Source organism: Cricetulus griseus, chromosome 2, assembly GCF_003668045.3.
Source record: "Cricetulus griseus strain 17A/GY chromosome 2, alternate assembly CriGri-PICRH-1.0, whole genome shotgun sequence".
Lineage (NCBI taxonomy): Eukaryota > Metazoa > Chordata > Mammalia > Rodentia > Cricetidae > Cricetulus > Cricetulus griseus.
The window spans coordinates 265,267,544-265,293,607 of record NC_048595.1 but is presented as its reverse complement, the minus strand read 5'-3'; the positions used below and the strand labels follow the sequence as shown (position 1 = coordinate 265,293,607).

General features: G+C 45.4%; 1 long non-coding RNA gene across 1 annotated transcript; it reads left to right on the top strand.

The window, feature by feature from the left end:
* The first annotated feature begins 3,885 nt into the window (after positions 1 to 3,885).
* Positions 3,886 to 22,467, top strand: LOC113834293. The gene is made up of 4 exons (XR_004768457.1): positions 3,886 to 3,951; positions 5,801 to 5,997; positions 18,308 to 18,521; positions 21,636 to 22,467. It is a non-coding gene; the product is annotated as an uncharacterized LOC113834293 (long non-coding RNA).
* Positions 22,468 to 26,064: the final 3,597 nt, after the last annotated feature.

Below are 26,064 nucleotides of genomic sequence, written 5' to 3'. Positions count from 1 at the left end.
ATCTTCCTGGCAGCATCTTTCCTCCATGTCTCCATGGTAACTCCTTGAGAATGGCGGCTCTACAGCTGCCTTCATGCCCTAGGATGAAGTTCTTCATCAGCTTGGTAACCTGTTCACATGCAAATGCCGTGGGGCTTTCTACGCCCTAGTAGGATCAGGGAAGAACATGTGAACACGTGTCTCATAATTAGGAGGAAGCAGACTTGCTGAAGAACTCACTGCAGGCATCAGATTCCAAGTTTGACCAGACCAATTTCAGGATCTTCCTGGGCCAGTTATCAATCTGCAACCATTTTCAGAGGGGTTTTTCAACTTATGACTTTACAAAGGTTTTTTTTTTTTTAAAAAAAGGAGTAGAAATGATGCATGTGGCTTTTTAAATCATATCTCAAAATAAAAATAGACTATAATGAAAAAATGCCCACTGGACAATTGCAGGGCACCTTCCATTCTTGTGCTCCTAGCTGGTGACACTACAGGTGTGTGGGCTGGTGTGTCTGGATCCTCCTATGTTGTTCTTATCCACCCCACCCCCAACCTCCCCAGGCACAGCAGGCAAATGCTCTACCACCAAGTTGTGTCCCTGCCTCCTTTTATGTTTGTTTGTTTATTTATTTATTTGTGAGACATTTTTGCTAAATGGTCCAAGCCAGCCTCAGGCAGGCTTTGAACTTGCCATCCTCCCACCCTCAGCCTCCCAAATGGCCACCATGCCTGGTTTGGGCTCTCCCAGGCTCTATGTCCACCGGTCCTGCTCCACCCCAGGGAGCAAGCTCTTGTTTTTGGCCCTACTCTGCATCTCAGTGGGCACCTGGTTAGAGCTATCTCCCCAAACCAAGTAACAGCTCACCTCCATCAGGATGCCTGCTCCATCCTAGGCCAAGTGTCATCAGCCAGGGTGCTTTCTCTCTGCCTGTGGCCCTTTGGGCTCTGCAGTAATGGATCATATACGCTTTTAGCAGGAAGACCAACTTCCGTATTGAAGTCAGAATTGAAAATGGATTTCCCCATTGAGCAGTGACAGAGGCCTGTACTTCCTGTGCAGTATAATTAATCAGCCCCGGTTCAAGGCCTTCCCTGATTAACCATTTCCTGACAACACCGAGGAGGCTTCAAAGGTGCTGTCTGCTCTAAAGCAATTCCTATTAGGTGTCAGTCAGTTCACTGTGGGCTCCACTTAGCTTGTGAAGTCAGTGGAAGAGTCGTGTCCTGGTCTCCGGGAGAGTTCAGGGCTGAAGAGCAGCATGGAGCAGGAGATGCTGCATACCAAGGAGTGGGGCAGGGGCTGGGGACAGACATCAGGACATCAGGACATCAGGACATCAGGACTGAGGAGCGTAGTTACTACATCTTATTCACTGCCATGACAACAGGAAGAATCATGTTATATCATCTCAAAGTGACAGGGCTAGAATGGCATTGGTTCTCCTGGCTGCCTGCAAGCTGTGAAGCCGCTCCTGAGAGCATAGTCACGAAACAATGTTTCAGATCCTCCTGCACGTCCAATGACATTGCAAATCCATATGTAGGTATGGGGTCCTCAGATGGGCGTATCTTGCTGTCAAACACTGCTGCCATGCATTCGGCACTGCAGATTATTCCTTACGCATTCACGATGACATCTGAGAGCCAGAAAGGCCTTCCTCTATTGCTCATGCCATGCGGTGTCATGACTGTCAATACCAGGTGAGCTGAGCATTCAGCAGCAGATAGCAGGTGACTAACAGTGTCCACATGAGGACATGGAGCTTCTGGCCCCTCAGTGCTTTGCTCCTGTCACCCATATCTCACAGCAAATTAAACAACTAAAGGGCTCACTGCTTTGGAGGGTATGAGCTGTGCTCCGTGGATGTAAACGTCCAGGAAGACGGATGGCATGCAGCAAACAGTGCCTGGTGAATGAGTATAATTCTGACATAATGTCTAATAATACAATCTTAAATGTTAATGCATCAGATAAAATGAAATGCTTAACTGTGGGCTCTGTAGGGGAAAATACATAGACATATATACACAACTGTATTATAAATGTTGCCATTATACAGGATGTATAGCCCTCAGTTTTAGAAGTAATAATGAAATATGCAACATTCTCTGTTGTAAATTCCACAGAGCCAATTCACTCTCCCTGAAGGAACTTGTTGATTTTTGCTGAGCTCTTGGAACTGTGCCTGGCTGCAAATGGTGAATGAGTATGGCTATGACATAAATGTTGAATAATATCTCCTTAAATGTTAATGTATCAGATAAAAGGAAGCCTTGAAGACTTCGGGTGGAACTGGCACATTCATCAACGACATGAGTGACTTCTAAATCAGGTGACAGCTTTCAAATGCTAGGAGAATAGTTCCTGAAACGTCTGGGCTAGTCACAATACAGCAGCACAGACAGGATGCACTTTTCCTTTTATGTAAATGGACTTTTTGCCTGTGTATCGCATACATGCAGTGCCTATTATGGCCAGAAGAGGGCGCCAGGTGCACTGGCCTGAGATTACAGATGGTTGGGAGGCTCCACCTGGGTTCCAAGAATCAGATCCTAGATCCTCTGGAAGAGCAGCAAGTGCTCTTAATAGCTGTGCCATCGAGTCCAGATATGATACACTTTTAAGTTTAATCCTATTAAAATCTCTAGCACTTGAGTCACAATGAGCATCTACCGTGTGGGATTTCAGGCTACCGGTGTGATGCCATTGTGCTTAGTTATTAGGTCATGTAATATTCAGATATAATAACAAGGGCATAGATGCTAATATAATGCAGGAAAAAAACTGGAGCATAATTTGTAGTGTTTATCACTTTAGTTATGTGTGTGTGCGCGCGCACCCGCGCAACCCCGAGAGCAACTTTGTGGAGTCAGTTCTCTCCGTCCACCTCTATGTGGGTCCTAGGGATTGAACTCAGGTCCCCAGGCTTACATGGCAGTGCCTTTGCCTGCTAAGCCAATCTCACTAGCTTTTACTTAAATATAATTATTTAAATTTTGTTGCTGTTGTTTTGAGAGCGAGTCTTCCTGTATAGCCCAGGCTGACCTTAAACTTAGAGGTCCCCAGCACTGGCCTCTCTAGTGCTCAGTACAGACAGGCATCTACCACCATACCTGGCTTTATGTATTTATTCAACTCTTTTTTGTTGTTGTAGTTTTCTTTTGTTTTTGAGGCAGGGTCTGTCTAATTATATAAGCCTGGCTGTCCTGGAATTGGCTATGGTGACCAGGCTGGCCTCTACCTCACAAGTGCTGGGATTAAGGGACATATCCCATGCACTATTTATTCAGTTTATTTATTTGACACAGGATATCTCCATGTAGAGCTGGCTGGCCTGGAAATCACTATGATGCCTGGGCTACATACAAAGTGGGACTTTATCTCAGTAAACTAAAACAAAAGGCAAAGAAAAGAAACCGTTTCAAGAAAACTGAAAGGAAAAATAGGCAGAGAAATAAGAATGAAAAACAATGATTTTTTTTTAAAGTATTAAGAAAGTAATTTTCTGACACAAAATTCTAGGCCTGCTTTTGTGGGTGCTCCCTTACCCAGTGGCTTCCAGGGCCCTCCCACAGGCCTGCTGTGGTGACTTATGTGGGCGTTCCCGGCCTGAGGACCTGACCTCTCCCTTCTTTGGAAGGAGAGGATGAGATTACCAGAGCTTTGGATCCATTTTTGGATCAAATGAAAACCGCAGGCTAGTCCTCAGAGTAGCCTTCTCCTCTTACCGAGCTGGCTGGGCTGCAGCTGGGCGGAGATGTGGGGGCAGGGCTCCGGAGACGGGGCTTCGGAGGGCGGAGCTCCGGGAACGAAGTTCCCGAGGGCGGGGCTCCGGGGGCGGGGCCCCGAGGGCGGGGCTCGGGCGGGGCGGGCCCCGAGGGCGGGGCTCCGGGGCGGGGCTCCGGGGGGGGCTAACAGTTCCCTCCCTCCCGGGCACCGAGGCACAGTCACATGCTGCTCACAAGGTATGCAAGGTTCCTCTGTCCTCCGTCAGCGTCACTTTGCACAGGGCAAGCCTTTCTTTCCAGACTCAATTCCACTAGCCCTGTTTCTGTGACACCCTAGTTACCCCAGGCGGTTACCAACTCTCTCCACTTTTTAATTTACTTGTATCCATTCTGAGTGGTGCTTCGTGAGCTCCTTCAAGGGCAAAGATCTTACCATGAGTGAGACCTCCTACGCAACAGTTCTCAGCCAGATCTTTGCCACTGTTTCGTGATTCTTCCTGCCCCTTCTAATAAGACTGTGTGTGTTCATGACACATGCATGTTCACAGGCCACTCTAAGAAATCCAGAATGTTCATCTTCTACCTGAGGAACCAGGATCTGGACTCCTTGCTCTAATAGGAGCGATCATGATGCTTTCAGATAAATTCACACTGAATTCTTACAAGGTAATTAATTAAACCAGTCACAGCCATGCTGGTGGTCCCCACTAGAATATTAACGGTGCCTTGAACTCAAATTAGTGTGTGCCACATTTACAAAACGACAAGGCACCACTGTTAGATGCTTCTGCATTCAGACATCTGGCGCCCCTTTGCTCTGTCAATGGCGCCTCTTTAGAGTTACAAGTGCTTTCCTTGCTGCCATCAAAACAAGTCCCTTGGTGACTTCTGCCTTTAAAGTGTCATTTGCCTTAATGGGGTTGACAGAAGGCCACCTGCCACATGACCTATGTCCTGCAGGGTGTCCCCTGACCTCCTTCTCAAGCCCACTCAAATTCTATGGCTGCAGAGACAGAAGCCCCAAATGGACCCGCTATTCAAGTGTCTAGCCCAGGCTGACTTTTGTGTAAGTCTTTATTTCAGCTGTCCATTGTTTGGAGAGGGCCATAATATGTGGGCTTCTCCCTTTAGCAGCAGGTGCCACCTAGGGGGCATGTGACTGCTGCTCTGGCCTTGGCCAGAGCTGGGTAGCTCCTGCCCAGAGGAAATCCAGCAGACCCCACCGTGTTTTGGGGGTGGGGGAATCACCAGCCATCAACAGTCCTAGCACTGTGGATTCAGCTACAGGGTTTGCAAGGGGAACCTGGAAACACAGGATCAACCCCCTCCCGCCCCCTCCCGTGTGTGTGTGTGTGTGTGTGTGTGTGTGTGTGTGTGTGTGTGTGTGTGTGTTGATTGCTAACAATTTGGCCCCTTGGCTATCTAGGAAACTAACAGGGCTATTTCTTCACCACAAGGTGTCAGCAGTGGCCTGGCCAGGCAGTAGCTCACTGCATGGACCTTCTGGTGTGCAGAGAGGGGTCACTGGCTGCCCTTTGCAATTCCTAGTTTAGAAAGACTTCTCATTAAGTTACCAAAAGACCCTCCCTTGGTCCTTCTGTGTCTTCTTTAAGATCTTTGCCTCTGCCAGACATCCTGACCATTTCTGAACTTGAGTTTGAAGGTCAGTGCAGGCACAAGTGTACAGGAAAGCAAGGATGCAGGGAGTGCTCAAAGGGCAGATTTTGTTTTTAATCTCTTGTAAATTTGGGCTTCTATGTTTACTAGTTATGGGGATTTGCCTCCTCCCTACAAAATAATATATTCCCCACTTTTTGGTGGTGGTAATCACAGGGTAGTTAGGTTCAAATAACATAAAATGATTTGCATATTAGCTGGCGTTGTGTGCACATGGGTGCAGCGTCAGATTGTTGTCTCACCTGAGCTGCATCATGGAGCTCCCTGAAGACTTCAAAGCAGGAGGAAGCTGGCTGACCCGGCTCAGGGTGGGACATAGGGCGACTCTAGGTATGAACCGCAGCCATAAACTTCTGCTCCAGCCTCAGAGTCATCTTCCCACTAGATTCTTCCTGGATGTCTTTTACAGCTTCTGTCCAGGGGAAAGCTGGCGGTGAGTGCTTGCTCTTTCCTCTTCAATGAACCTGCTTTTCCATCTTGGAAGAGGATGAAATGCACCTCTCAGAATGCAAGTTTCCCTGCGGACACTATCCCCAGTGGTGGAGTGATGGAGAGAACTGAGATGAGGTCAGGGAACAACTGAACTAAAAACTCACGAAATGGAAGGTGAGTTTTCCACTGCTGGTGTTATTTATGATGTCCTGGCTACCCAGAACCCAGCATAATGGAGAATTTGGTTCCAGAGCAATAGAAGTAAGAGGGGCTAATTTTCTCCTTGGCAACTCTGTTAAAAACATAGAACCCAGCTGATATCAAAATCCTGTCATAGGCCAAACTCAAAACTTAACTCTGAGCACAGTTACATCACGAGGGGGGGGGGTGATAGCAAAGAGTGGCTGAGGCTGTTTCTGCTATGCATTGCTTCACATTGTTTTCCCATGGCCTGGTCTTGGTGGGAGGGAGCTACCAGGTGAAACTTGAATGGGCTTTTGAAGGAACTTCGACCAAGTTACATATTAATTCACAGGAAAGCAATACCTTTAGGATGTGGTTGTCCCATCCATGAATACTGTGTACCTTTCCATTGAAACTGCACTGTGTGTGTGTGTGTGTGTGTGTGTGTGTGTGTGTGTGTGTGTGTGTGTACATGTCAGGGGCAGCAAGGGAGACTGGGGATGGAGGATTAAGTTTCACCTCCCCAGCATGAAACGTTTACATAAATGATCTAGCATCCATTCTATATGTTTGTTTTCCTTTCTTTTTAAAAACAATATAATATGTTCTAGGTCCATCTGTGTTTTTCCTGTCCCCAAACTGATCATTTCTCAGTTTGGAAGCCAAGATCTGTGCAAGGTATGCACACATTAGGGTGGAATGTCACTGTTTGCTCGATTTCAGCAGAAAGAACTAAGCATACACAACACAAAATGCTCACCCATGCTTATGTGAGAACTACAGTTATGTCTGTATCTACCCATTTGAACATCACTAAGCTTGACGTGAGTTTGTTCTGCTGCCTCTGATTATCCCAGGATCACTCAGTCCATTCTGGGCTTCCCTGCACTGTCTGGACTTTCCTTCTCACAAGGAGAACCTGGCTTCCTCCCTTTGATTTGCTCATAGTTTTGATATTCTATCATTAAGTTTGGTGCTATGTTTTTTACTAGGCTAAGGATATTTCCTCTCTCCTTCCAGTCTACTTAAAAATTGAAGTTATATATTTCCAACTCACTATCTACTGCCAAAATAACATGGCATATTAAAATGACTATATGAAATGCTAAGCTCCCTTTGTGTCTCTGTGTTAAATCTAACTGGGTAGAATTGTTTTTATACCTGAAATTTCGTACATGAAATTGCTGGGATTTAGTCGGTCAAAAATAGTCAAGTATTAGCAACCCACATTTGTTTTGCTAATGACGTGTTTAGGATTTCTGTACGGTGCTTCTCAGTCAAGGTTAACACAAATGTTCTTGGCGTTCGTTGCTCTTCCATCCTGAGACTCAGGCACTCTGAAGCTAGGGATATAATTAACCATCACCAAGGAGGGTTAAAGCCTGGAGGTCAAACCCTTAGGGAGACAGTAGGTGAATGAAAGAGGAATAAAGAGAGGAGGTGTCACTGGGGGACAAGAAGCAGTTTGAGCTAAAGCTTCATGCTGTTCCCCACCCTAGCCTTCCAAACAGTGGCAGGGACCTCCGTTGTTCTTCTGTCTGAGGCTATCTCTCTCCCTACCTCACAAGCTGTCCACATACATCCTGAGGATGGTGTGGCTGGCAGAGGACAGAACACGCGTCACTGGATATGTCTCTGTGCTGGAAGAGACTTGGAAGAATCGGACTTTCTAGCATCCATACTGTGGGTTGACATGCACTGTTGTCCCCAGTCTCGCCCGCTCCTTTCCTCAGGTTAACAGCAAGCACCCTCTCCTCCCTTACAAAGCCACACTGCCCGAGTCCTTGGCCATCATAACACCCTCTTCTCTGTTCTTAATGGTGGATCCAGATGTGAGCAGAAGGCTTGAGTGTGTCCAAAAGCATCCTTCCAGGAGAGTGGATGTGTTAATGGTGTTGGAGAAGTTCCTCTCCTCATCTCTAAGATCACAGGCGGAAAGGGTGTGAGTCTGTGAGTCTTCGCAGTTCTGATTTCCTCTGGTCAAAGGCAGACAGAGCTAAGATCTGGACCCAGAGAGAGCCCTGCTGATCTGAGTCCTGGATCCCTCTGTAAATATCTCCCTCTTACCTTGTGCTTATTATGTCCCCTGACAGATTTATGGAGGAGTCAGCTAAATGAGGCCATGACCGAGGGTTTATGCATTGTTACAGATCTCCATTATTTTAAATTGAGCCAAGGGTTTTACCTGTGCCAGGGAAGTGTGTTTCCTCTGAGTTCCACCCCCAGCACCACCCACCCACCCTGTTATGGATCTCAGGTTAGGGGCAGTACAGCTATGATATTTGGCAATGGTGACTCAAATAAGCTATCCTCATTCTTTGGCAGCAGGGAGTGGATGGAGTGACAACCTCAGTCTATTTCATATAAAGATCTTGTGGTGGTTTGAATGAGAATGGCTCCCATAGGCTCTTATGTTTTCATGTTCAGTCCCCAGCTTGTGGAATTATTTGAGAAGGATTGGGAGGTGTGGCCTTGTTGGAGGAGGTGTGTCACTGGGGGTGGGCTATGAGGTTTCAAAATCCTATGCTGTTTCAAGTGTGTGTTCTCTATCTCTGCCACATGCTTGTGGATCCGATGTAAGCTCTCAGCCACCACTCCAGTGCCATGCCTGCCCCCCATCTCCTTCGATTTTCTTCTTTTTGATGACTATTATATTTCTAAAATTTATTTACATTGATACATCTATATCATTTATTTATTGTACAGCAGTCCTTTGAGTGAAATTTTGAGTTTATGCTTGCCAGTGTTAACAACAGTAGGTTGTACAGTGTTTTGTTGTTTGGAACAATGCTCCTGTATACTCACGTCCTCACTTTCTTGTCAGTACTTGAGAATTTCTAGAGGCCAACCATTGATGCTACTACTGTGTAGACACAACTCCAATTTTATTCAGTATTGTCACCATGTTCTCTAAGATAGTTGTGTCTTCTGACATGCTGGTTTTGGAAAAATGCTGCTGAAAAAAATCTGTCCTCTGGAGGTAGGTTGTGGCCCCCAAGATGCACGGCATGTGCTTAGTTTTTAGTAGCTCTAGCATCTACTTGTGCTATCATTACCATCTTGGAGTCAGTACTTCATCTTAAGTGTGGACCAAGGCACCTTCTTATAAGCATAAAGCAAGAGGCCTATGGTAGAGTGTTTGTAAAGACACTACAGTGATCCCTCCCACTGCTGTCTGATAGTTCCATTGAACTATCGTGCTCTGTCTGCTTTCCCTGTCCTTGGACCTGGTTGGACTTTTGACTTCTTTGATTAACAGAATATATACAAATGACCTCACCTGACTTCAGAACACCAGCCTCAAAAAACCTGTTATGTTGTCATGTCAGGAACCCCCAAATCTCTGTAAGGATGAATGGCCACATGGAGAGAGATTACAGTGAAACACAAACATGCCTATAAATACAGGAGCCCGTGGGATTTGTGTTGATTATGGTTCTTGACTGGTAGAATGTAGTCATTAGAATCCCCAGTGTAGATGCTGGGATGCTTCTGATGGCTTTGGGATGCCAGAAGAATCATTCACTTACTGCATATGTAGGACATGCTGGGAAAGTCAGGGTACCTCTATGGATGCGAGCTAGCAGCCTTTCATTCTAACCCTGCACCCACAGGACAGACTGCTGAGAATCAGGCCCTGGTGTTTACAACATAATAGAGCTATGAAGACTGGGTTTGCCCCCAAACAGTGCACCCCACATACTCATCACAGGCACAAGGCAATCTCCTTGTGAATATTTAAAGAGTATTTTGTCTCTTTGTCCAATCTAGCCCTGGATGTAACTTTGGGAGGGTGGCCTGGCTAGTTTTATGTCAACTTAATACAAGCTAGAGTTGATTGAGAATAGAAAACCCCAGTTGAAAAAAATGCCCTCACCAGACTGGCCTGTGGTGCGTTTTCCTAATTAATGGTTATTTTGGGAAAACATTGCTCATTGTGGGTAGTACTACATCGGCTACTGGTCCTGGGTACTATAAACTAGCAAGCAGAAAAAGCTATAGGAAGCCAGCCAGTAAGCAATATTACTCCATGGCTTCTGCTTGGGCTCCTGCCTCTAGCTTCTTGCCTTGCCTTCCTACCCTGACTGCCTTTGGTGATAGTCTGTGATGTAGAGGTAAGCTGAAACAAACCCTTTCTTTCCCAAGTTACTTTGGTCATGGTTTTTTCACAGCCATAGAAACTCTAAGACATTGACATGTTGTGGAATATTTGTATACTGGGTGAAGACATATTGCTGTGATTGGTTTAATAAAGAGCTGAACAGCCAATAACTAGGCAGGAGGTATAGGTGGGACTTCTGGGCAGAAAGAGAGGAAGTAGGTGAATCTAGGTACCTAAGAGACACGAGAAGACATGAAGGAAGCAGGATGGGTGGGATGTGACAAAATGTAGATTAATAGAAACTGGTTATTTTAAGTTATAAGAGCTAGTTAAAAACAAGGCTAAGCTAAGGCCAAGCTTTCATAATTAATAAGTCTCTGTGTTGTTATTTGTGAGCTGGCAGCCCAAAGAAAAACCTGATTATACTGGCTCTGCTTGTCTTTGATGAATGTGCCCAAGTAGGTATGGTGGTTTAAATGACAATGGCCCAGGCTACTTGAGAGGGATTAGGAGGTATGGCCTTGTTGGAGAAAGTGTGTCACTGGGGGTGGGCTTTGGAGTTTCAAAAACCCAAGCTAGGTGTTAGATTTTTGTTTAAATTAGAAATAAAGACGAGGAGGCCCAAGATGAGACACAAGACTATTAGACATATTAAGCAGTTTATTATGGCAGAGTAGGGAGACTAAGAAAGAAGAGAAACAGGGTTAATGGCTGACCGCCATGGCTGGTCACGAGAGAGAGAGAGAGAGAGAGAGAGAGAGAGAGAGAGAGAGAGAGAGAGAGAGAGGAGAGAGAGTAGGTGGTAAAAGAGAAGAGCAGAGAGAAGAGTAGAGAGAGTAGAGAGAGAGACAGTGTAAATGGGCAGGGGTCTGTCTTTTAAAGGGGTCCTCTGCACCTGCATGCAGACTTAGTTCCCATGGAACCCTGGGCTGACCAGGATACTTCCTATTCCGGTAACATAATGCCTAAACCTTTCACTAGGCCCAGTCTCTCTCTCTCTCTCTCTCTCTCTCTCTCTCTCTCTCTCTCTCCCTCCCTCCCTCTCTCTCTCTCTCTCTCTCTCTCTCTCTCTCTCTCTCTCTCTCTCTCTCTCTCTCTCCTGCCTGCAGATCCAAATGTAGAACTCTCTGCTCCTTTTCCAGCACCATGCTGCCTGTGCACCACCATGCTTCCTGCCATGATGATAATGGGCTAAACCTCTAAAAGTCTAAGCAAGCTCCAATTAAATGTTTTCCTTTATAAGAATTGCCATGGTCATGTGTTTCTTCACAGCAGTAGAACACTGACTAGGACAGCAGGTTACCTGGGTAACCATGAGAGGACCAATTTGGAGTGAGAAACCAGCCAAGAAAAACAACCCTTCCTGGTGACTTTCCTCATTCACCCTGGGAATTTTCTCAATCCCCACCACAGGAGAGACAGAATTCTGCTTGTCCCACCAGCCCAGACCCCTGGATCGGTGGTCTCTTCTGTGAACTTGGGAGATAGGAAAAGAGGAAACGGCCAGGGATTTGGGCCTACTGTCTCTCTGATTCACTGCTAACCTACTGCTGATTATCAAGCTCACATCACAGGTGACAGAACTGAAACCCAGAGAGGCTGTCACTGGCTCATAGCCTCGGGGCTCTGAGGAGGGGTGATAAGACCAGATGCCAACCTTTCAGCTGCAAGCCAGCTTACTCTTTGCTCTTCAAATCCATTAAGTTTCTGGAATATGGATTGTATCACTCACTTTTATTTTCACACACCTCTCTCTCTCTCTCTTTCTCTTTCTCTTTCTTTCTTTCTTTCTTTCTTTCTTTCTTTCTTCCTTTCTTTCTTTCCCTTAGACAGTGTCTCACTATGAATACCTGGCTGGCTGGCATTTACTGTGTAGATTCAGCTGGCCTCAAACTCATAGAAATACCCCTTGCCCTTCCTCCTGAGTGCTGGGATTAAAAGCATGTACCACCATGCCTGGCCTCCTTCATACTTTTTAATTGTTCAATCAACGGAGGATCTGGTTGTGGCCTGCAAAATCAATTTATCTTCTGTGAATAAAATTGAAGATGAAATAGTCCCATATCTGAGTTGTGGCTTGCCCACCTACCTCACATAGTCATGGGATTTCTTTGGGCTCTGCACGAAGGGTTTTCATGAAGCTTGGAGTTTGAGACTTAAACAAAATGAAACAAACAAACAAAAAGACAAAACCCCCCATAGACCCTTTCCTGTGAGCTCCAAGCAGGAGCAGGAGGTTCTAGATGACTCAACACTCACATTGCCTGAACTCTGGGTAAAAATACAAGTTCAGAAAAGATGATGATGACCTATCACAGTGATGCCACTCCTCAAAAGTAAGTATGTGGTTATCTAGAAGGCAGAAGTGAAAGACATATTTGAAGACACCCCATTAAACAGTGAATTCTTTTTTGTGAACATATTCATGTCCCCTCAACCTGTAGAGTCAATGGGCTCCGAAAACAATGTCTAAAGTTGGCACTTTGACATGCTCAACTAAGGAAGCACCTCAAGATCTCTGATGTCCTGTGCCTCTCTCTCCTCTCTGGGAGTGCTGAGAGAAGGCACCCCTGAGCTCCTCTGTCTACTAACGCCCACTTATGAGGGCACAGTCAACGTGAATCCCAAACCCAGAGAGGTCACCAACCTAGGAGACCAAGAAATGCATGGGGGGAAAAGCAGCACAGACAGATCCAGGTGAGCTGTGCTCTTACTAGGCTCGTTCATCTCTCCTCAAGAAACCACTTCTTCCCATCTTCCTCTCCATGAGAAGAGTGCTCAAGCCTCACCCATCTGGCCATTCCTCTAATTCCATTCTTTATGTAATGTCCTCTTTGTAATATGAACAAAAACTCCTGAAATGAAGGCGTGTCTGTAGAGACTAATTGATAGAATTTCAGTTGTGTGGAGAGGATGGAATGTTACAGGTCCTAAAGGCTATTACCTTACCTTGGGCTAGTTCTAGTCCTCTGGAACAGCCACTTCTTGCCCACCTCTGTGTAGGAACATTGTGTGACTAACTGATAAAAATCTTTTACAATCTATTAACTTAGCAGACCACCAGCTTCCACTGACCCAAAAGCTAAGAATGTCACCAGACTGCATCTTGAGCCTGAAAAAAGCTCCCATCTCACTGTAACTGCCCCTCTGATGTTTCCACCAGTGTGTTTTGAACTTGACTTGATTTAGGACTTTCTTTGTTCTGTAAAACTATAAAACTTCATGAGGTTGCTTCCACATTAGAACATGGAATTCAGGGTGTCCTAAATCCATGGGCCACGGCCACTCAGAACGGCTCCAGAATAAACTGTCTCTTTATTCCCTTTAAGATGAGAGCTGTGGGTTTTGTGTTGACAGTGGATTTGGATGTTTTTCCTCTTGTTTATCTGTCTGTTATATGTTTGTTTCGACAGCTTTGGTGACTGGACCTCCAAAGAAAAGGCTTTAATGACTTTAGAAAGTAGGTAAAGGTGGCACAGCTCTAGGGGAAGTAGGAGTGAGGCCAGGCCTGCCTTTGACCTCCTCCCTGTCCTCCCATCCTTTGCCTCAGACACAAGATGAAGGGTGTGGGCCTGATCTAAACCTTTCTTCCACAGATGGAGAAACAAACTCAGTGACATGAAGTGACTCCAAAAACTTCCAGAAGGAGGGGAACGTAGCCTCGTAATTGAGTACTTGCCTAGCATGCAAGTTTCTAGGCTCAGTCCCCAGCATGATGGAGCAGGTATTAAAAAACAAAACAAAACAAACAAGTAAACTTTCAAAAATGACTGTAGTAGAAGACTTAGGGGACTCCTGTAACTCCCACTCTGAGACACATCCCTGAAGGAACTCAGGCCAGTGACTTCCTCCTATGTCACTGCTTCCCTCCTGGGACAAGGACAAGGTGGCCAAGGTGGCTGACAACATGGCCTGGTTTGCCATAACAGCAACACCGTCACCTGGTGGTCAAGGGGAGCAAAGCCTAAAGGCCCCCAGGGTCTAAGAACTGAGACCTGGAATAAATGGGCTGGTCTTCCAGATTCCTCAGAGGCAAACTGAGTCTTTTCTTATCCCGGGCTGCCACCACAGGTCTTGCAGATGAGGACTCCAGCTCCACTCTGGTCACCTGTCTGCTGTCCTTCAGGTGCTCATACAAACCTTCGCATGGAGTCAGCTCTGCCTAAAGCACCCAGGACAAGCCCCCACCCCATCCCCCATCCCATCCCCCATCCCCAATCTGCTGCCTCCCCCTTCCACACTCAGCTTGAGTCAAACAGCTGCTTTCCCACCCTGAGTTTCCTAAGGCCTTGGCCAGGCATTTGCTCCAGGCTCCAATTGCACTCGGCTGTTCCACGTCACCCCCAGCTTGGGACTGGCTCACATCAGAAAAGCAGCTTAGAGAGGACACCGCCCAGCTGCACAATCAAACATTAGGCGCCCAGATGAGAAAACACAGCTTGAAATTGCATCCAGAGCTTGACCAGTTTCTCGGTCATAAATCATATTCTGTTGGTTGGGACAGCAGGTCAGTAGGACCCCCCAGGCACCTCACCAGAGTGGCTCTGAGCATACAGGAGAAAAGAGGTGACTGCAAGTCACCAGCCCAACCCAGTAGACTCAAACCTCCAGCCGTAGGGAGTCTAGGCCCAGGGCCCTATTGTCTGTACCCCTGCCTCTTTCTGAAGCCCAGGCCTCCAGCAGCCTCCTCCTTGATAGGTGCAGACCAGATTTCCAGAGAGTTTTACTCGATGCCTCTTTAAAGTGTCTAATTTTAATGAAGAACTTTCATCTGCCACCCTGTTTCCAGGTTTGGAAGGAATTTTCACAAGTCACAGAGGCCCTTGGAAATGTGTTTCCTGGTGGGAAACACAAAGCTGTGAGACATGAGATGTTCTCACTCTGGGTGCGAGTGGAAGGTCCAAGGGGAGGAAATACCCCTCGCACCCCCACAAAAGTGTTTCAAGAGCCAAGTGGAAGGATGCAGAGGCACAGCATAGGGCTTCACTGTGAGTATAGACATGGCAATTCTACCAGAGAACAGAGTCCTTCCTGGGGGAAATGCTAGGGCATCGAGTGAGGAGATGTGGGGGATGGAGGATGCCATAGAAGGAGGAAAATGGTACCCACAACTGAAATGAGAGCAGAAGACCCCAAATATATACACAACACACACAACAAACCCATCCCCTCTGGAGAATTTTTGAGCCAGAAAGAAAAAAATAAATAAAACCAACAACTCTTGAACTGGAAAGTTCACAGCTAAACTGGGGCTGAATGAACACTGCTATTTTAATCGGGTTCTGGGCAATACAGGCAGACAATGTGCATTCAGTCCCTTCAGAGGTGAGGCTGGGATTGACACCACCTGAGCACTGGCTCTGGACTCCCCAGACAGCTTTCTCCCAAGCTCTTCTCACCAAAGGAACTCCCCCCCCCCCAGCCCCGTGCTCATCTGCAGGGAGCCATAGATAACGTTTCCTGTGGAGTGTATGGCACACCCTCCACTGGGAGTGATGGAGCCACCTTAGTGCTCCACATCCCTCTCTGAGGCTCGCTGGACCCCTTAGCATTCTGGGAAAGGGACTGGGTGGATATGTAGAAACACAGGCAAAGGAAGTTTGGGGATAAGAGGTCATGGAGTTTCAACATCAGATGAGCCAAAAGATGCAGTGGGGAGAGGAGAGATGGTGAGGGCATAAGTCATGAACACCTCCAAGCCGGTGTCATAAAATGGCTCCAAAGAGGCATGAGTTAATGGCCTCGTGAGTTAATGAGTTAATGGGAAGAGTGGCTCTCCAGGGTCACTGAAATGCCTCCTCTCAAGACCATGAGCCAGCCGTAGAGTTTGAATTGACCAGGATTAAGATTTATTTATTTGCTTACTTATTATTTTTTATAAGCCAGAGGGTTAATTCTTAGACATGGCAGTGTCATCTGCAACCAGTGGTAGAAAAAGACACCATTTCCTGCTCTCTCTGACACACAGTCCACACCAGCGCCAAATGACAGAGTGGGAACGGAACTAATGAGATTGAAACACTAGGATCAACCTGGCTTGTAAATGACAGTTTCAATGTGTTTCTGTTTACCCTTTCTCTGCTAATGAGATACTATTTGTAGATGCAAATTTTTAAGAATGTTATCTTCAGCCTGGAGAGAAAGAAACTGTAATTTGCAGTTTTTGCTGGGAGTGATAACCTTAGTAAGTAATGGGATTCAGTGACTAGCTGCTGCTAACAAAACATTGTTGCCAAGCCTGTTAGTCCAAAACCAGCAATACTGCCATCTGATCCATAATCCATCCCTTCAATCCCCGGAGATCTCAAAGAAATATTCCTCATTTAAATAGCTTCCATCTTTCAACGTATTTCATTGCTTCCACTAATAGTTTAGCAATAAGTTAGGAGCAGCTCCAAGACAGATATCAAGTCAACCTCAGCGAAGAGTTCGAGAAGAAAAGCAATTCTACTTTAAAAATGATTTTTAAGTGAAAGGTGTAATGGGGAAATTCATGAGTTCATTGAGCACTAAAATGAATGGAAGTTCTCAGCAATCAGCAGGCTTGATCTGTCTGACTCTGTGTAGGGGATGGCATTCTCAATTCCCAGAATTCCCAGTAGCCAAAGCCCTCTCATGGTGACTCACACAGCAACCCTCCTGTTTTTACTATTTTCCCAGTTAGACTTCCATTTGAGAGAGCCTCCCAGGTCGTCAGCTTACCTCAGCCACTTCATGAGCTCTGGAGCTCTCCTCCCCTCTCCTCACATAGGTCTAGTGGACCCTCCTGCTCTGGACTTGGTGGGGGAAGGTCTAGTTACAATATACTGTTTCACTGCTAAGTCATGACCTGTGGGCTAGTGGGACAGCCCAAATGTGTGAACATGTATGTGGGCCTTGTCTGGTACAACTCTATGGGATCTGGGAAAATCACATGACTTCATTATTTTCAATATGTTGAGATGAGGCACCCTGGAACAGTTATTAAGGGTCTTTCCTTTTATTCCCCTCCCCAACTCACAAGGTTAGGGGCAATATCTCTTTTAAGAACATTAATAGAAAAACAGATTGCTCAAATAGTGAGATTTATTTACATGTACCGAAGCACTTTAAATATTTGAATTGGTTGACGCTGATGAAGATGTTTCCAATAAAAAATAAATTTTGTTTAAAATAACACTAGTCATGATGAAGTGACTGGTCTAAGTCCTTCAGCTGGCCACTAAAAACCAGGACTAAATCCAGGATTGTGGTTTTTGGTTCAATGGTTCCATCCATCTTATATCTTTAAGAAGCAGGGCCAAGGACTTGGTGCAGCATTCCTGGATTCCCAGCAAAGGGAATGCAGACTGTGACAGAATCACACTGAGTCACACAGTGAGGTCACACAGTGAAACCCTGTCTCCAAGAAAACAATCCAAGGGAGGAGTGTGCAAGGGAGAAGTGAAATGGGGCACTGTACAAGCATCTTCAGGTTGAGGTGTGTGCACACCTGCAGGTCAGCTTCTGGACCACTTGACATGCTGAGCCAGGCCTAGGCCCCAAGGAAGTCAAACCATTCACCCTGTGTAGCCAGGATGCCTTCCTTTATCATGGAGTTAGCTCTTTCCTTTCTAGGTCTGAAGGACATCGGGTGCTCAGGTGGCCAAATCCATGTTCATATTTGACACGAAAACTGTAACCTTTATGTTGGGATTCCTCTGCACATTGTCCTTGATTGCCATTCATACATCTGTGCTACAAACAGCTGCTGGTGTGTGCTGGTTTTCAGAGCTTGCCACTATCTGTTGGCAGGAGCAGGCTCATAGAAGAGATATGCACACTTTGAGGAAGGGCACTAGGAAGTGGGGTTTCCTGTAGATATGACCAGGGACTTCATGGGCACATGAGAAGAGGGTACTATCCAATCCCGACCTAGGCTGGTGTGGGGGAATAGGGGCAATATGAGCTTAGAAGTAGTTTTATTTGAGTCAAGATTCGTAATTTTAGAGTTTTAAAGGTTTTAAGTAAATGGAAGACAGAGGCTTTGGGGACTTACACCCCAACAGTCAAGAACTACCCCAAAGATTTTCTTTCTGGCCTTCTCTAGCTACACTCATTACTGGCATGGGAAGACGGCTGTTTTCATTTTTTCCTATTCCTTTGTTTTATTTTTAAGTTAGGGTTTTACTGTACCCGGGTTGATCCCCAACTTTCAACCCTTCTACCTCTGTGCCTTAGAGTAACAATGTGAAGGAGTGTGCCACCACATCTCTCTACTAGAGGTTTTCTGCCACCCAGTGAATCTTTTTTTCACTGAGGAACCATCAACTTTGACAAGGCACTTCTGAGCACAAGGAACAAGAGAGAGACATGGTCTGGAAGGTCAAGGTTGGGCTGGATCCATGACAAGTTCACTTGACTCATTCTGAATTTCAGCAGGAGGGAGGTATCAGTAAGTATACATAGGATTCTAGAGAGGCTGGTCCATGCTGACCTGAAGGGGGCACTCCCGTGGGGGCTCAGATCACATCTCCTATCCCTATCCTCTGCTACCCCTTGTGATCACAGACTACAACTAGAAGGACAAGGGATTCCCACAGCCCTGGAATCCTCCAGCAAGTCCTTGGGAGGCTGTGTAGTGGGAGCCCCAGGCTGCCCCAGGCAGGAACCTGAGAGTGGATTGGATAAAGGTCACATAGCCTCTTCTAGAGCCCATTCTATATAAAATCGCAGAAGTCATTTATGTTTGTGGCACAAACAGGAAAAAAGCTGCACCACCTTGAAACCTTGAGATTTAGAAATCTCGATCACACCCAACCTGGTGACAAACAGCTCTAAAAAATGTCACTAAAAATGAAAATCACACACATAAAAAAAAAAAACAAAAAAAAAACAAAAAAAAAACAAAAAGAAACATGCCCTCAAATTAGTCAAATAATTAGGGCCAGTAGGTTTTTATTGAACTGTATACATCTGACTATAATGTTTAAGAGAGTGCTTAAAAAACAAAGTCATAGCTGGGCGATGGTGGTGCCCACCTTTAGTCCCAGCACTTGGGAGGCAGAGGCAGGTGAATCTCTGTGAGTTCACGAGCAGTCTGCTTGGCAGAGTGAGTTCTAGGACAGTCAGGGCTATACAGAAAAACCCTGTATCAAAAAACAAAAACGAAAAACATAAAATCAGACTTCTAGATAATGAACAAATTAGCCCAAAGGAAAAGGTTACAAACAACAATAAAAAAAGCTTTGGAAAATCAAAACTTATAGACCATGGCCTTCATATTAAGACTCTGTCATTACAAGAGTGAATACATCCTTAAGAAGCAAAGCGTATGCTATGCTTGCAGCCTGCTTACCACTAATGAGAAACTGGTGAGTCTGTGCAGGAACGACACATGCGTGCTCACACTGAGATCATGTGTCTACATGAATAGTGTGTGACGACATTAAGTAGAGGATAAATAACTTTAATAAACTCCCCCATTTTGAAGGGAGGAATAGAACTCAAGCTGTTTCTAAGTTTGGACACAACATCTTTCCCCCTGTTTTCTGCACCTTCGTGTAATTCCCATTTGATTTGCATTTAACCTAGTTATCTCGTGTTTGCATGCTTTGCAAACTGAATTACAGAACCAAATTGCCTATTACAATTTCCCATTATGTGACACAATTACATAGAAACACTGTGAGGTGAGAGATTGTACCAGTATTGGGAAGCGCTGATTGCATCATGCTTGTGAAGAGCACATATTAAGGCAAAGCCCTTCCCCCAGGTGACAGGCTTTTGGGCTCTTTCTCCAATGTAAATACTACTCACTATTCCAAGGAAAGCTATTCACTGCTATTTATCCTGAAAAATTACAACCATAGGTATTTTTTTAAGTTAGCACCCAAACGACCCCGTCTCCTAAACATGAAGCCCCACTCTTCCTCACAAGCACTTTCAAATGAAACACAGAGTTAGTGATGTCCCAGGATCCCACTGGGTACACATGAAGTAAAGCACAATGGCTTTTCAAGTTATGCAAGCATGTGCAGTACATTCTCCAGGTCTTGCTCACACTGGTGCCCCCACAAGCAAGTGACGCACAAACTTACTGGCTCAGCTTTCCCTCAAGTCCTCAACCTCAACAGAAGTACACAGGCAGGAGTACACACACACAGATGCACAGACACACACACATACACAGATGCACACACACACACACACAAACACACACACATACAGATGCACATACTCACACACACATACACAGACCCACACATACTCACACTCACAGACACAGACCCATACACACTCATACACACATTCACACACAGACACAGACCCGCACACACACACACACATTCACACACAGAGAGATACAAGCATGCGCATACACAGATGCACAGACACACTCACACAAACATACACAGACACACACATATACACAGACCCCCACACGTACCTACATGCACAGACACACACACACTCTTTTACACATACTCAGACACACACTCTCAGACATATAGACACACACACACACACACACACAGACACAGAAACACAGACACACACACTCATACACACATACACACACTCTCATAGATACACACACAAACACAGACCCAGAGACACAGACACACTCACACACACACATACACAGACAGACACACGTTCTGATAGACACACACACAGACACACATCCTCATAGACACACCACAGACACATACTCTCTCTCACAGACAGACAGACAGACAGACAGACAGACAGACACACACACACACACACACACACACACACACACTGCCTGTCCCTTCATAAGTCTTTAATCAGAAAGGAAGAAAGAGCATGCAGGGAAGGACAGGGAACACAGTCGACTTGCTTTCTCACTGAGATGGGAGTTGGACTTACTATGTCCTTGGCTTCTGTCTGCTGCATGCAGTACAGCGATGGGAGGAAGAGGCTGCCCAGGTAAAGGGTGCCCCAGCCACCTCCTAGGTAGGGAGAGGTCACCACGCCTCCCAAATGGGCACGGGAAATGAAGCCAATAAAGAGCAGATTGGCCAAGGCTGAGTTGAAAGAATCTGCAAATGAACTGTCAGTTTACAAAACAAAAGACACAATGTTTCAATCATTATCACTCCACCTTGCAGGCTCAGGCAGCCAGGATCTCCCAGTGCCCACTCTCGCAAGAGGCTTGTCACATAATGACAACCTCATCCTGGCGCTGTAGTAAAACACACCTTTTGGCCTCCTGATGCTTTGTGATGTTACAATAGCACGTAATTAACAAAACTTTTCTCTGCTAGTGAAAAGAAAAAAATAGAAGATAATTATGATGAAAAGATTATACTGAATCAGTTTATTTAATTCTCTTGCACATATGGAGAATATAAAAGTAAATTTATTCACAAATGCAGCTAAAGGGTGAAATCCTTATACTAATCATTATTTCTATGTATAGAATGGAGAGCAGTAATATAACCAATGTCTATAAAGTGGAAATATTTGCTTTATAATGCAGTTGATATTTTACATTTTCTTGAAGCTAATTGGAACTGTTTTTTTCCCCTTAATTCCCAAGAAATTAAAGATAAGATTGGACAACAACAGAAAATTAAATATTGTGGCTGAGAAAATAATGGATAATCAGGAAATCTAAGTCCAGCAAATTCTCACACTTTAACAGAAAGATTTTCAGTTCCTGAGAAAGAAACAAATCTGACTACTGGAAAGACCTTCAGGGTGGGAAACTGTGCTGAGAAAGGTCTCAAAATTTTTCACCATTGCTCTCTGCTTGGACATAGCCAGTTAGTGTTGCTCACATCTCAATAGACTTGTAAATGCCAAAATAACAGCGCCTCACCCGAGGAATCCTTCTGACTTAGGTGGCTATCCTGTCTTCAATGCTGGCTGGACTGGAGAATTCCCAGAATGCTCTTGGACATTGGAGTACTTCCTGCAGATGGGAGGAGGTGGTCTGCCTGGGAGAAGCAAGTCACCTGGGTCACATGGCACTTGACCTTCAAGACTAAACGAGAAGGAACGCCTGGTAGGATGGGTGCTGTTTTTACGAAGTCCAGGAGGTCAAGCAATGAGCCATTGGGGTGAATCACCGAACAGAACACTAAAGGGAGACTTTTGTTCCAATCATGAGTTTAGAGGAGAGTCTTAAAATGGTAAGGACAAGTAAATATGGGGCAAGAAGCATAACCGAGCCAAGAAATGCTGGAGCAGATGACAACTGAACAGTAGAAACCAGGCAGAGGCCAGCCCTACAGGGCCAGGGAGGAAAGAAACAGCAGACTGGAGAAAACAATAAAAAGGGAGAAAAAGAAATATGGAGATGGGGAGGATGAAATGGAAAATAAAAACTCAAGGAAAAGGATACCATGTCTCCTTTTCAAAAAATTTTATTTTATGTGTGTGAGTGTTGTGTTTGCATGTTTGTCTGTACAGCGTGAGTGTTGTATTTGCATGTTTGTCTGCGCAGCATGTGTGTGTGTGTGTGTGTGTGTGTGTGTGTGTGTGTGTGTGTGTGTGCACGTGTGTGTGTGTGTGTGTGTGTGTGTGTGTGTGTGTCCCATGGAGGCCAGTGGAGGGCACTGGATTCCCTGACCTGGAGTAATGGAAGGTCACAAGCTGAAGTGTGGGGGCTCCGGAAGAGCAGTCAGTGTTCCTAAACATCTCTCCAGCCCAGGGATGTGATGGGGGATATCCTTCTGTATATATGTTTCTCTTATTGGTTGATAAATAAAACACCATTTGGTGGCAGGAAGATAGGCGGGGCTAGTAGGCAAGGGGAATTCTGGGAAAGGTAAGCAGAGAAGGGCCAGAAAGAGACGCCATGTAGACCACAAAGGAGTAACAGATCCGGGCATTCTCCAGTAAGCTCAGATCATGTGGAAATACATAGATTAATAGAAAGGGGTTAATAATTAAGACAGAGATAGCCAATAAGAAGCCCTAGCCATCAGCCAATAGTTTTATAATCAATATAAGTCTCTGTGTGACTATTTGGGGCTGAGAAGGGCAGCAGGACCTGGTGGGACAAGAAGAAACACCACAATAGGAATGTTTTAAAGAGTTGAAGACTCGAGAGAGAAAAACATCAGTGTCTGGATGAGGTGAGCCTGGCAAAGAGGCCAAGATGAAGTCAGGAAGGAGCCCACAGTTGTAGGACTGCATCAGCCTTCTTTAAAACAACTGAGCAGGAAATGCTTTGAGGTTCATCCACCTACAACAGTGGATGCTAAGGGAGCTGGAGGTGTGCAGTGGCTGGTTGGAGAGCTTGTTTTTGTTTTGTACTGTATTCTGCTGCCACAGAGAACCACTGCAAGAAGACACAGAGAAAGTTCTACCCTGAGGCTGAGCTGGGCAGGTGTCGCCCAGTGCTTCTTCTCTCAGCTCTGCAGTTCTGGGCTCCAGGTGTGAGACTGCTATCCACGGGTTTGAACCCCCTCACAGGATCCTCAATGGGACTACTTTCCAAGGAATACGTTGAATATTTCCCATCCAAATAATGTTGCCCTTTAAAATAGTCTCCACAAGCAAGCCACAGCTGTTATTGTTCAAACCATCTGTACCAAGTAAGGAAGACACACAAGAAAAGGTCAGACGAAGAGGAATGGAGACATGAAATTTTAGACTTCAGCCTGCTATCTCCTGCATCATCACTCACTATCCCAGCAGCTTTGCACTGCCATGAGGCGCAATGATGGACTTCAACAATGCTTGGAAAGAATGCATTCTAGCTTTAAAGACTGTCTCCAAAGAATTGCACAAAAATACTCTGATCAACAAAACATCCCGGAACACATGCCTAGGCTTTTAAAGTGGTTTAGCTGAAGGTGAACAAGTGCTCTGGAGTTTTTTTGATTATGTAAAAATTAGTCACAGATTCTACTCTGCAGGTTTCTCAGTAACTATTTACGTGTGTGTGGGTGGGCAGGAGGTGAGGGCAGTTAGGGAAGCCCTTGTTATTTTGAATCTGTTCTCAGGGGAGGAGTGACGATCATGGTAGGTGGAGTTTCCCTTCTACCTACCTTCTGGGTCCTGGGTGCTCTCCATCAGTGCAAAAGAAAGAGTGGTTTGTGGGAAGAGCGAAGGCACCTGCCTCTCCCAGAGAGGCCTGCCCAGTGGAGAACCCAACCATCCAGAAGAAACCCTGCTCCCGTTTTGAAGAGACATAGTGGGTTGAGAAGGAAAAAGGAAAAGGTGTTATCAAGGCAAAGCTGTAGCTGGGCAAGGTGACACAAGCCTGTAATCTCACTACCTGAGGGAAGGGGACAGAGACCAGACTGTGAGCTCAGGGCCAGCCTGGGCTACCCAGCAAGATCCTATCTCAAAAAGGTATTACAAAAACAACAACACAGTAACTGAAGTCAACTGAAGTGCTCTGTGGTTCTTGCCACAGGGCACCTAGGCAATCAGAATTTGAGGCCCAGGGCAGAGTGGGGGATTAGAAGAGCCTGGGACCCAGAACAAGTGAAGGCTGCAAACCCTCCTGTGAACCTGTCTCAGCGGCACTTCTGCTCTCAGAAGTTCTCTCAGAACCGGAGGCTTGGAGAACGATCCACTTTGGAGCTCAGGCTTTGCCCTGCTTACTTGCCCACTCGTGATCAGGAGTGCTTCCCCGTTCCTAATAAATGGTCTCTGTTTCCTTTTCTGTGCTCAGATTGAAAAACAAAATCTAGTTCTGTTTGGGAGAACATAGGAAAATGGGTCAAGTACTTAACAAAGTGGTTGGTTGTGTGCAACATGTCACATACTGGGCGTTGTCTGCTTTGTCCGAGTCTCAGGGTCTGAACATTCTCGAATGACCCCAAGGCATCATCCAGAACTTTACCTAAACAGCTGGGTACACTGCATACTATGTGTGTATTTTGGGTTCTGATTCTAAATAAACCATTGCTAGATAGTTCTTCAGAGGAATGCTTCAGAAAGCAACATCATCTCCCTCCTCTAACCTTCTACACTTCTGTTGCATTAACTCACAAATGCATGCTCTCTCAGGCATGCACACAGGACCACAAGGTTAAACTTGTGTGTGGTCATAAACCACTCTTTCCAAAACCTATGGCAGACTGTTTCTCTTCCTACCACCAATTATGGATTCATTTGTTTGCTTGGTTTTAATCAAAATAAAACATATTTTAAGTATACTTGATTCCTTGTATCACAGATACAGGGCCTCTACATCTCTGAGTGTCTCTTTCATAGTCAAGGTAGGGTTATTCACCAAGCATGTATGCTTATGTGAACACAGTCAGATATATAACTACATGGTAAATTCTCCTAGCAACTCCTTTTTCCTTTTTTGGTGAGACTACAAAATTTTTTTCATCATTCTTCTCATGACAGTCTGAGGAATTTGAAGACTGTGACATGTCTGGTGCCCTAGCTAGTAACCTTAGTCACTGTTCCATTACTGTGAAGAGACTCCATGACCACGAAAACTCATATATATATATATATATATATATATATATATATATATATATATAATTTTATTTGCATTGGTGTTTTACCTGAATGCATGTGTGAGTATCAGATCTTGGAGTTACAGACAGTTGTTAGTTTCCGTGTGGGTGCTAGGAATTGAACCCTGGTCCTCTGGAAGAGCAGCCAGTGCTCTTAACTACTGAGCCATCTCTCCAGCCCTCACAGCAGCTCTTATAAAGGAAAACATTTCATTGGTGCTGGCTTACAGTTTCAGAGGTTTAATCCATTATCATCATGTCTGGGAGCATGGTGACATGCAGGCAGACATGTTGAAGAAGGAGCTGAAAGTTCTACATCCAGACCTGCAGGCAGCTGGAAGAGAGACACAGGGACTGGCTTGGGCTTTTGAAACCCCAAATTCTACCCCCAGTGACATACTTCTCCAACAAGGCCACACCTACCCAACAAGGCCACACCTCCTAATCCTTTCAAACAGTGTCACTCCTTGGTGATGAAGCATTCACATATATAAGCCTATGAGGGACATTCTTATTCAAACAACCATACTC